Genomic DNA, 10,955 nt, shown 5'->3' with positions numbered 1-10,955 from the left:
AGGGGGCCCCCACAAACTTCTAAAAGAACCACAGGCTGCACCACAGACTTGTGGGGCTACCAGGCATGCGCAGATGACCATGTTGCCAATCGGAGGAGCTGAGCATTGCACTAGACGAAAGAGGTCAATTTTGTTATTAAAACCTACATCATTCACCTAGTGTAAGAAAAAGTGGGTGGAAGTGATTGTCTCTTGGTGCCCAAAAGTACCAGCTGTCACTGTGGACGAACTAGTAAAACTATTATACATATGTTAATGGTAGAGGTAGATTTGGGTGCAGAGAGGGTGGGTAAATCCTGAGGGGTGCTGGCATTATAAACAATTCAAGGTCAGTGGTGAGAGGTGAATATTTGTTTTATTGGAACAGCATTACATCCCCAGCTAATTAGTGTGGGCAACAGAGTGTAGTGAGGGAGCCCTAATAATGTAGGAGATATGGGTGAGGTTCTCTCCCAAGAAAATGTTTGAAATAATGTATTGAAATGGTCAATTTTACAGCACCAAATTTGAGAAGAATGGGATTAAAAAGCTGAACAATGTACAATTGGGTCCCTAGGGTAAACCATGAAAAATAGAGTGCATGCTATTTCACTAACAGTACCTTTTACATTTTCACAATGCCATTTTCCACAACACAGGCCAGCATTTCCACTATAAGTCACCTTTTTAAAGCATGGTAACAATGCATCCATGCCAATAATAGTCACTGTAAATAACGTTTATGAAGCTCGAGTCACAATCTAGGCCAGTATGGGGAATGCCAAATCACTTTCATGATCATGCAGACACAATATGTACTAGTGTGGTGACTGAAAATCTCCCTTGAAGCTGCAAACACAATCTCTGCCAATAACAGTCACTAAAAAGACAAATCAATTTAATGTTTTCAACCTCTTCATAAACAGCATACATTTATCTCTCCTGCAGGTAGGGACAGTGTCAGGCCTTTTAACCTAAACTGTTGAAATGGACCGCGAGCCTCAGGCGGGGCCGAGCAGCTGCCCCTTGGTGGCAGTCTTATAACACAGCTACATAATCCTTTAATTCAGTACATTAAATATGTGCTTTGCAGGGTGCATGTTATAAGCACCATTTACAGGTACCCTAGGGCCAACACCTCCTTCGGGCCTCTTGCAATATTCAGCAATGGTTTTATCACTTTGTTGCCTTTTCCTCTACTTCCCTCTACATTAGCACCCTGTTGTCATAAAGTTATGAATAGCTTTTCAGTGGATTTTTAGTATGGCTGCTCCCCACTGGCTGCCTGCCCCTTTATAATCTGCAGCGATTAACCCTTTTGCTGCATTCTTTCAATTCCATTACAATAAGCACCCCACAGGTGCCACAGACTGTTTTTTTTTCCATCTGTAAGCCGGGGACCCCCAAATCTATGACGCAGCTTCCACAAAGGCCACCAAAATTGAAACGACAACACAAATGATAAATGGCACCAAACTAAGCTGTTACATGATTTGTGGAGGTAATAGGGGAAAAGGGAAATAATTCAGTTCAAACTTGAGCCCTTCAGTCGCTACTGCGAAGAGGCAGCCCCGCTGATCTATCACTCAAGTCTGTGGAGGCTTGATTTAACATTAGGGCACAAACTACTGTACCCAGAATAACTAAGACAGCAGTATGCATATGCGTCTGCTCAGGACCACACACACTCATATTGGTATATATTCACATGCATAGGCTTCTAGTACCAGTCACATTTTGTTTTGCTGATGTTAATTTAGCTGCTAATTGGTGACAAAATTGGCAAACATGTGGCAGCTAGAGACTCTCTGAACTTCCACCCAGGAAGATGAAGTGCAGAGTTAAGAACACATGCTAAAACCCTTCGCTATATTTATAACACACATAAAAAGGCCCCACAGACAGATAAAGGAGTAGCATAGCTATTACAGATGCACATTCTTTTTTTGTTATTATTTAGAGCATGCATCAGCTGCCGGCCCTGCCTCCATTTAGGTACGGAGTCAGGGCACTGGAATAGGCTCCAAGCCTTAGGGGGACCCATGTAGCTGCCGGTATCACTACATATTATCCCCAACAAAAATATTGTCATATATATGGTCGTCAGGAACGGCCATAGGTGATATTTTTTGGGGGGGAAAACTTTGGGTGTTTTTGTTATCGGGGGCTGCAGGGGTGTCCCCCGCTCCTTTAAAAATAATGCAGGGGTTGCGGGGGTGCCCCCTGCAGGTTCCATGCCTTAATAGCACCACAAAAATATGGCAATATTTTTGTATGGCGATATTTTTGCAGGGATATTAACACATGGAACCGTATCTGCCTACATGTTGGCAGTCGGCAGTCCTATGAAACCACAAGTTACTCCTTTCTTTCGGGGCTTTAAATGTGCGCTTTGCAGTGCACACATTACGGTGTGTATTTGCTGTAACACTTCATGGGCTGTCACCTCCCTTTGACCCCTGTTGTATCCAGGAATGCTCTTATCACCTCATTGCCTTTTCACTCTGGTTTATTCTACATTAGCCGCTTGATGACAAAGACTGGTTAATAGCAGTGGACATTTGGTGTTTCAGCTCCCCGTGGCCTGCACGTCCCGTGATGATATACGGCTATCAAACCCAGGCTTCTGACTGTATCCATTCAAATGTATGCACTCTACAGATACCAGATATTGTTTTTCCCAATCTGGGCAACCACCTCCCCCAAAACATGTTGAAATGGAGCCCCCACCATGGCTTTAAATGTGCCGGGACTAAGTCGGGTAGACCCAGGACCTAGTTCTGCAGTGAAGAAACACCTGGCATCTGACGGTGTGCATGGGGGACAACCCCATAACTCCCCTGCGAGTAAGCACCCGGCACCTCACCTTGTGCACGGGTGATTAGAGTTACGAGCAGACAATTAGGTTGTGACAGAAATTCGTGTATGAAAGCCATCACTGACTCCAAAAGGTTGCGTGTGTTCAAATAGTTATATATCACTCCTGGTTCTACTGTTAAGGGTGTTATTATAGATGAAATAAGCAGGAAGGGCAGTGGAAATGATGAGCTCAGATGTGGGGTTGCATGTTTGAAGCAATAGCATGGATATGTCATATTTACAATGTGGTGCTTATTATTGAGCTCCCAAACGACCTTTTGATATTATGCAAAGCAGCCAGTAGCTTTCTCATTAAAGGCTTCATGGCTAGCTCAAGATGCATGTAGATTCGCGGTGGCTGCCCCTAAGCCCCCCATCCCCTCTACAATGCCCAGCACAATTTGGCCACACCCCCTTCAGTCAGAATGTGCCAGGTCTGTACAGGATGTTAAGCAACTTTGCCCTTCTTTAAATATCATATGTGTACTGTAGCTCCTGAGGCTAGTAGATTGTTAGATTTGGCCTATCCAAAACCAAATCTGTCCTCAAGATTCAGTGAAGCCACATCAACATAAAAGGGGGTGCAGGCTGATGGAAAAACAAGGTGTTTTATAGTTTAACATGCAATTTGGATGATTAGGATTGAACCTTTCCACTATAAATCACAAGCCGAGTCCACTAGGCCTGTGTACAAACGTTAGATAATGAATATTGATGGCCCACTTCTAATGAATGGTAAAGGGCAGTTTTAACTTAACTTAACTTCTTTCCTAAAGTAACGAGCTGCTGCCATAACTGGAACAGCTGGTTTCCTCACTAACACCCAGTGGAGCCCCTTGTTTGCTATTGTACCCCAGTAGCATGCCTGCCTTGGAGCCCCAAGTGCAGTGAGTCATTTTGCTTTCCTGGTAAGTTTTTTGCCTGGTGATTGTGACGTCCTGACGGCAAGAAGAACTAAAAAGCCTGCCAAAAACTCCTTGAAGCCAAAGAGCGGTTAGAACCTTAGATGACATTTGTTGGCGGCAGAGATCTGCTCACGAGAAAGATTGTATTTCAGGATTAACCTGAAGTGGTTCCTCGACCGCTTTCAGGCACCTTATTACTAGAAGCTCTTTTGTACTCCCACTTGCAGAACCTTCCAGAGAAAAACATATACTACAATCACTAAGCTCTAACATACATGTACCATGCACACATCATTCAGTCAGACACACACGTACACATGCATTACAAATGCATCTTACACAAGCAGCACTCAGCACATTCAAACGCACACGCTCCACTTTTCTTGTTTTAACTTACCCTGTTAGTTGCTACACAGGTGCTGCCGCTTTATTGGTAGCCTCAGTTTCCATTGGGTGAGGCAGTGAGAGCTGCAGCTGTCTGGCTGGCTCTATCCCGCAGAACCCGCGCTTTATGTTAAAGCAGATATTTATTTATAATTGAGATAAAGTGACAGTTCTGATCTGAGGGTCATCCTCCCCCTGGACAAAGAGCCACGGGGCCCCACGCACTGCGTGGGCTGCAGGGGCCCCAACCACACCATTGAATGTAGGAAGGGAGAACCAGCCCTGAGGCGTGGACCCCAATAGTCCAAAGTCAGTGCTGGCCTCATGTGGGAGGCCATGTTCAATGCAGGGATCTCAGCAGATGAATTCCTGCTAGGCCAGGGAGTGGCCCAGTGCTCCGTTGTGACTCTGAGTGGAAACGGTACCTGAGGAGGATCCTGTTCCCATGAATGCTCAGATCATTTTGGAGCAGCAGATGCTGAGCCAAAAAAATAAATACATGTATACATGTTCAGAACAGAAAAAAGCTTCAGAAGAGAACAAGCTTCTCAATGGCTGTTTTTAAAAAAAAGTATTTACGAATGGTGGAGTAGTACCTAGTAAGTAACCCATCAGAGGTGTTGACCCGTTCCTTAAGGATCATCTCTTTGTGCATGCCTTCAAAAATAGTCAAACTATTGCAAGATGAACTCATATTTGTACGTGAATTGGTGCTTATCATCTATATTATGAAATGTTTGGTGTATGAGTTCCCATCAATTTGTACTTGACATACCTTATAGTATACTGTATAATTTATGTTTCATATTAGAGCATTTTCTCATACACATGTTTCAAAGTTATATTAAGTATTCGGCCAAGTCCTCACCAAAGACGAGCATGTAAAAATATGAAAAAGTAGTTGGCAGCATGCAGGTTTAAAAACATGAGTACTATTGTCTCCAGGGATAGCATGGTCAGAAGGGGTGAAGGGATCAGAAGAGGTTGGAGAAAAAAGGGGAGAAGGGGCCAGTGCTTGGGCGAGGGGTGGTAAGAAAGGGAAAGCAGTTGGTGAGCAGTAGGAAATGCGAAAGCGCTTCACAGATGTTGATCCCCTTTCGCCCTCGATGGAGCACTCTGTGCCTGAATAGGAGTGGAGCCCTCTGGCCATTGCTTCAGCCATGATCCTGTTCCGCATGTCTCTGTTAGTTGCAGTTGTTCTCATTAAATCACTAGTGTAGTAGGGTCCATGTAGAATTGTTGCATCAGGTGGAGAAGATGTTTGTGTATGGAGGGCTTTGCCATCTAATCCTATAAAATGGTCCTGTTAATGAGACCAAAAACCTGGGAATACCCAGGAAGGTGGTGTAGAGTGGACCCTTTTCTTCACCTAAATATTAGTTACTTAAATGGTGCAGGATGAATGCCTCGTCTATGTCAGAAAGCCCCACTCTAAGCCTATCTATACATTCCAAGATCATTATTTCTTCTTCTATAACCATTGCTTACAATTTTCTGGGATTATGTTAGTTTAGATATTAGCTTCTGTATCAACCGAGCTGGTTTGGTGGTAGGATTTTGCATCCATGGTATTTTCTTTTTCTTAAATTGGTACAATATTGCCATTGTCCCAGGAGATGGGCCATTTTCTGATTCTGTAAACGACACCTGTACCTGGTGATTATTGGGAATTCACCCTGTTGGCATTTTTGGAAAATCGATTCAAAATAGGGGACCCAATAGAAGCATGTGATGTATTTTCTGGATATGAATCTCTCGCTTCCTTGCCCCAGGCGACCATCTTCCATTATGTTTTTGAGTCTTTTTTGACATTGTGAAAGCTGCCTTCGTGAATGCTCTGCAGTTTGATTTCACGCGCTCCAATTTTGTTGGACTTTTATCAGCTTTTGTATTCTAGGCTTAAGTTCTTCATCTTCTCTTCATTATCACTGGTTTCCACTCATTCGAAGTTCTTTATTGTTTGCATAAATGAGTTGTCAAACCAGGCCAGCTTGGGTCTTATATGGATGACTCAATTGAACTTGCTGGAAGGTCCTTGCGGCCCTTGATGTCAATTGTGTCTGTCACATTTTCATCAAATGAAAAAAATACTAATTTGCACTGCACTTCTATTTGGGATGCATCATTTACATTAATGAATTTGTATCTTTCATAGATTATCTCATCTCAGGGCAGGTAAACCTAGGTTATCTTTAGGTTATCTTTTTCAATATCTTGCCATCTGAAATTTCTGTGGTTTCGAAATTCTAACTGTCCTGCATTTATATGTGTAGGTTCTTCGGTTGCCATTGCAAGGTTATGTGTCAACTGGTTGTGGTCACCCTCTAGCCTCCCTATGATATTACCATTGTTGACGCATTGCCGTTGTGGAGTGGCATGAAATTTGAAAGCATCGACATTCCCTGGGGTGCTATTGGGACAGGATGCATTGAATAGATAAAGTTCATTATTGCACAAAAGTGACTCAATATCTTCAACTTAGCATGTTGATCTGTGATACAATTTTTATCAGCGCTCCAACTCCCCTCCTTGTACATACGTTTTAGGTTTCTTAACCCAGATACCAACCTTTGCTATGAAGTCACAGAGTAGGACTGTTTGAATTCCAGTTGTAGTTTGTTTGTGATTTTAAGTGTCAAATGACTTATACGTTTCCATTTTGATATATTCATGAAAGTGATTCACATTATTAGGATTCCTCAACTCTCCAGCCCAAACAGTTTGGTTTTGGCAATTTTGTTATTTCTTAAGCTGGTCTTTAGCCCTGCTGAGTTTTTGCCTATGGGGTTGGTTGTTGCCACAGTGCAGCCAGAATCCGTCGATTACCCTGGCCTTACTAATTTGGTCAAATTCGAACTCCAATTTGAGGAAGTCTGGACCAATTGTATCAGAGGAAAGACCTCTGATGTTCCAGATCGAATATGGAGATATTTTTGTTCTCCCTTTTTATTTTGTGTTATGATGATTTATACTGTGCACTGCTGCCATTTGCATGGTCTCCAGGTGCTCATGTGGCTCTGTAAGAAAGTGGGTGGGAGTGGTTAGTGAGAGGTGAGGGCTACGATAGAAGTTGTGCTCTTCTGTTGATGCTTGCAGAACCAGTAGAAAGTGACGCATGTACATGTCAGCTTTCTGAGTTTGCTTTGTTGTGTGCCCTGGGTTTGTTGTGTTCGGAGCAGTAGCATCCAGTGTCTGGTTGTTTGTTGTTTTCAACTGTTCGGTCTTATGGTATGGTTAGCGGTGGGTGTGTGGTTTGTGTGTTTTTGTGTGTAGTTTAACTGGCCCTTTTGGGAATGGGTAGCACGTCGGTGATATGCTTGTGTGAAGAAGAGGAGGGGGAGTGGTTAGTAGGTTTCTGTTTGGCTTACAGTGTGAGGTTGTTTTAGTGTTCAATCTTCAATCTGTATTGTCCCATATATGCATTGGGTCCAAAGTATGGTTTGTGGGTGTGCGCGTTTTTATGCTTGTCTTGGTGAGTTGAATAGTCGTTTTCTGAAACTTAGGTGATCTTCCACCTTTCTGATTTCCTTCGGTTCCTAGCCCCATAGTTTCGGTTTTAGCCATACCTTGTCCTTTTTTTCTCATCAATAGGTTCCACACCTTGTTTTAGCTGATCTTAGAATGCTACATTTTATGGGTGCTGTATGAGCTTTCACACTCTCTGCTACTGGACCTTGGTTACAATGTGATGGCCACCTTAATGGGTCAGAGTCCTCAACCAATGGATTACTAATTTTCTAATTGGTGTTCATCCTCTTCCAGGGAGGCTTTCTATGCTGGTGTTTTTTTTGTGTTACATCTGTTGAAATGTGTTGGCCTTCCTCCTTTGACTTGCAATTGTTATTCCTTATTTTACTTAATGTCTTTCTTGATTTCCTTACTTGTTTTCTCTTGGTCATTTGACAGGAACAATCTTTGTTATATTGGGGAGTAACATTGCCAGAGTTGGTTATTTTATAGTTGTTCTACCAAGGGTGCTTTGGGTGAATTTAAGGGAGAATTGTAATTCATTCAAATCTACCATAGTGGATGCACTGGGGGGCTTGCTTTGATCAGAAAGGGTTTTCATGAAATTCCTTCTGTACCTATACTAATGCAATGGCACTCTTTGCCCCATTCTGGAATTTGAAATAGTTTAATGTTTTTTCGTTCTTTACTCAGAATACTTCCCTGGCCGGCCTTCCTCAATAACCAATCATAAGATGTGCTAGATGTATTTTTTAGTCTTTCCTTTGCAGTATTTGTTTCAATTTTGTATACTTTGGTATTGGTTTTATTTCCTACATGGTCTGTAATCAATGTCAATGGTGCTTTCATAGGTACAAAGCCTTTCTTTTTTCTTAAGCTACCTGATAATTGTCTAAATTCTTTGGAATTCCCATTAGGATTTTAGAATCCTTTTTAGGTAAGTCTTTATTTTGATTGGTGTTTGCAAATCTATAGTTGGAAGTCTTGTCTTGTGCTCACTCTGCCCCAATCTCAAGGGGCCTTGTGGACATATTTTGTTTGTACTCCAATTCATCTCATGGGATAGTCACAGCCAACCTTTGGTGATGGGAGATGGCCATTCATTAGTAGAAGTTTCTGGTTCCTAAATGAAGTTGAAGTGTGCTTGACCAATATTTGTGCTGATGCCTCTTCCATGCCCTTTCCCTTTTGTTTGGGGTTGGTGTTCCCTTTACATTTGATTCATTGTTTGCCAAGCACTTTTAGAAAACATCTGTAAATCTGCACCCCACTATTGGACTGTCAACTGGCCTTCAGGTTGGAGTAGTCTGTACTGAGTCTGCCATTTCTCATCTGTATTTCATCCTCCTGTGGGCCCTGTGAATGAGGGTTTGGCGTCCCACTCGAGCATTCCTTGGTGTGAATTTATTGTATCCAGTTTTCAGCTGTGGGATTCTTCCAGATGCCTTTGGGGTCATGGTCCACTTCTCCTTTTACTTTGGCAAAGGTTTGATTTAGAGGCTATATAACGATTGCTATATGCACAAAAAACGTGTTGTGTAATATCTGGACCAGACTCCATATCCTACTGTAGAATGCTGAGTTCTGTGGTTCTGTGACTGGGGTAGCTCTTTAGGATTCTACCTCCACCCCCCTACACAGCCTGCCCACCGTTTACATTCATTAGGATTTCTTGTCTCTCCTCTTTCCTTGTCTTTGCTGCTCATCATGTACCATACTGAGGAATCATTCTGTTTCTGGTTCAACGGCACTTTTCCGGTACTTGACATCCATGGTCTATTCAACTCAGTTGGGTTGACTGTTGCCCTCTCCTCTTCCATTTCAAGATCCCAATCAAGTAAAGGTGATCGAGAAGTATTATTTTTGCATTGGCTCATGGATAGCTTCCATGTGACTCAGGTGTACAAGAGGAATTTTCTGAAAATGTGTCTTCCTGCCTTTGGGCTGTGAGTGAGTACAACTCTCTTCTGTATCATCCATATTCCTGATATTACTGGTTTCCCTCATGTTCATCTCCTGCGGGCATGTGAAAGTCTCTGCTGTGCTCTCGTCCCCCGCTCTCCAGGAGTCCAAGTTGAATGAGCCTTCATTTTCGACGCTTTACTCTTTGCCAATCATTACTTTTTTTCAAGGACGATTTACTGGGTTTTGGAGTTCATCAGAGTGATGAATGGCATGTTAGCTATTTCAACATTTTTTTGGCTCCGGGTGTTGTTGTAATGTTTTTTGACTATATAAATGTGTGTCGCCCATGACGATGGGTTTTCCATGGACTGGAGCATGCACATGCAGTCACTCTTGCCTTTTGTTCCCTTCCTTCCCAGTTGCAGGCCACTTTTACTCTTTCCAGGCGTCCCTTTTTTTCTTCCCTGTATTCTGCATTCCTGCCAGGCCTGAAGTCTCACGTATGATCGTTCATGTCCCATTGCTCTCAGGTGTTCAACTTATTCTCCTTGGGAGTTAGTCCCTAGCTTTATCTGAGATGACACGAGTTGCAAAATGTTTATAGGTTGATCGCTGGAGAGCTGCTTGGATGGTCTTCTTCTACATGTGCTGAATATCTTCTGTCCTGTTTTCCCCGGGTTCCCTCCTGGCTTCCTTCTGTATGAGGTGTCACAGAATTTCGAATTCCACTTTGATTTAATTCCTTTAATTCCTTTTGTGCAGGGGGGGTGGATTGTCTTTCCTGGGGGAGCTTTCTATTTCCCTGCTCCCTTTGTCTGGGCTATTAGAGGCAACAGGGACTAACTGTGTTAAGTTTATTGGTTTCTGGGACTCCTTTGGTCTCTGGATGGAGTCGCTCTATGCTAATGTGCTGCTTTTTCACAACTATGCCAACACAGCATATTGCCGTAATATCGCCGATAAATTAATTGGAATTCAACTTAACTGAAGTACGCTTTGGGCTACTCACACATCTCGTGCCTCATACCTCCCTTGTTTCCTGTGCCCTGTACTCAGCCCTTTCCACCCCAAGCCCCAAGTCACTTGTTTCCCCCACAAAGTCTGGCACTCTATGCCCTTACTATGTGTTGTACTGGGGCAGTCTGGAGCACAGTGGTCAGGATCTGGCAGAGATCCAGCTTCAGAGCCGTCAGAAGCCTGACTGGGCGGGAACGTGCAGGCCACACCGGTGTGGTGCTGGCCTCGTGTTTTGGAAGGTACCTTTGTCTCTGTAGCTTTCACCTCTGTGCACTGCACTGCACACTCTATTGTTCGTGGGATAGGGTGGGAATATGGATAAGCCAGTCATTAGGAACCCCAATACCATTTGCCATTTAGACACTTTTCTGTTGCAATGCGATGTCTGCTGGTGTCCTTTGACCTGGGATCCTGGACCGTTTGCCTGTCCCTGTGCTG

This window comes from Ambystoma mexicanum, chromosome 6q, assembly GCF_040938575.1.
Source record: "Ambystoma mexicanum isolate Mex_15411 chromosome 6q, UKY_AmexF1_1, whole genome shotgun sequence".
Taxonomy (NCBI): domain Eukaryota; kingdom Metazoa; phylum Chordata; class Amphibia; order Caudata; family Ambystomatidae; genus Ambystoma; species Ambystoma mexicanum.
This window is presented reverse-complemented; position numbering follows the sequence as displayed.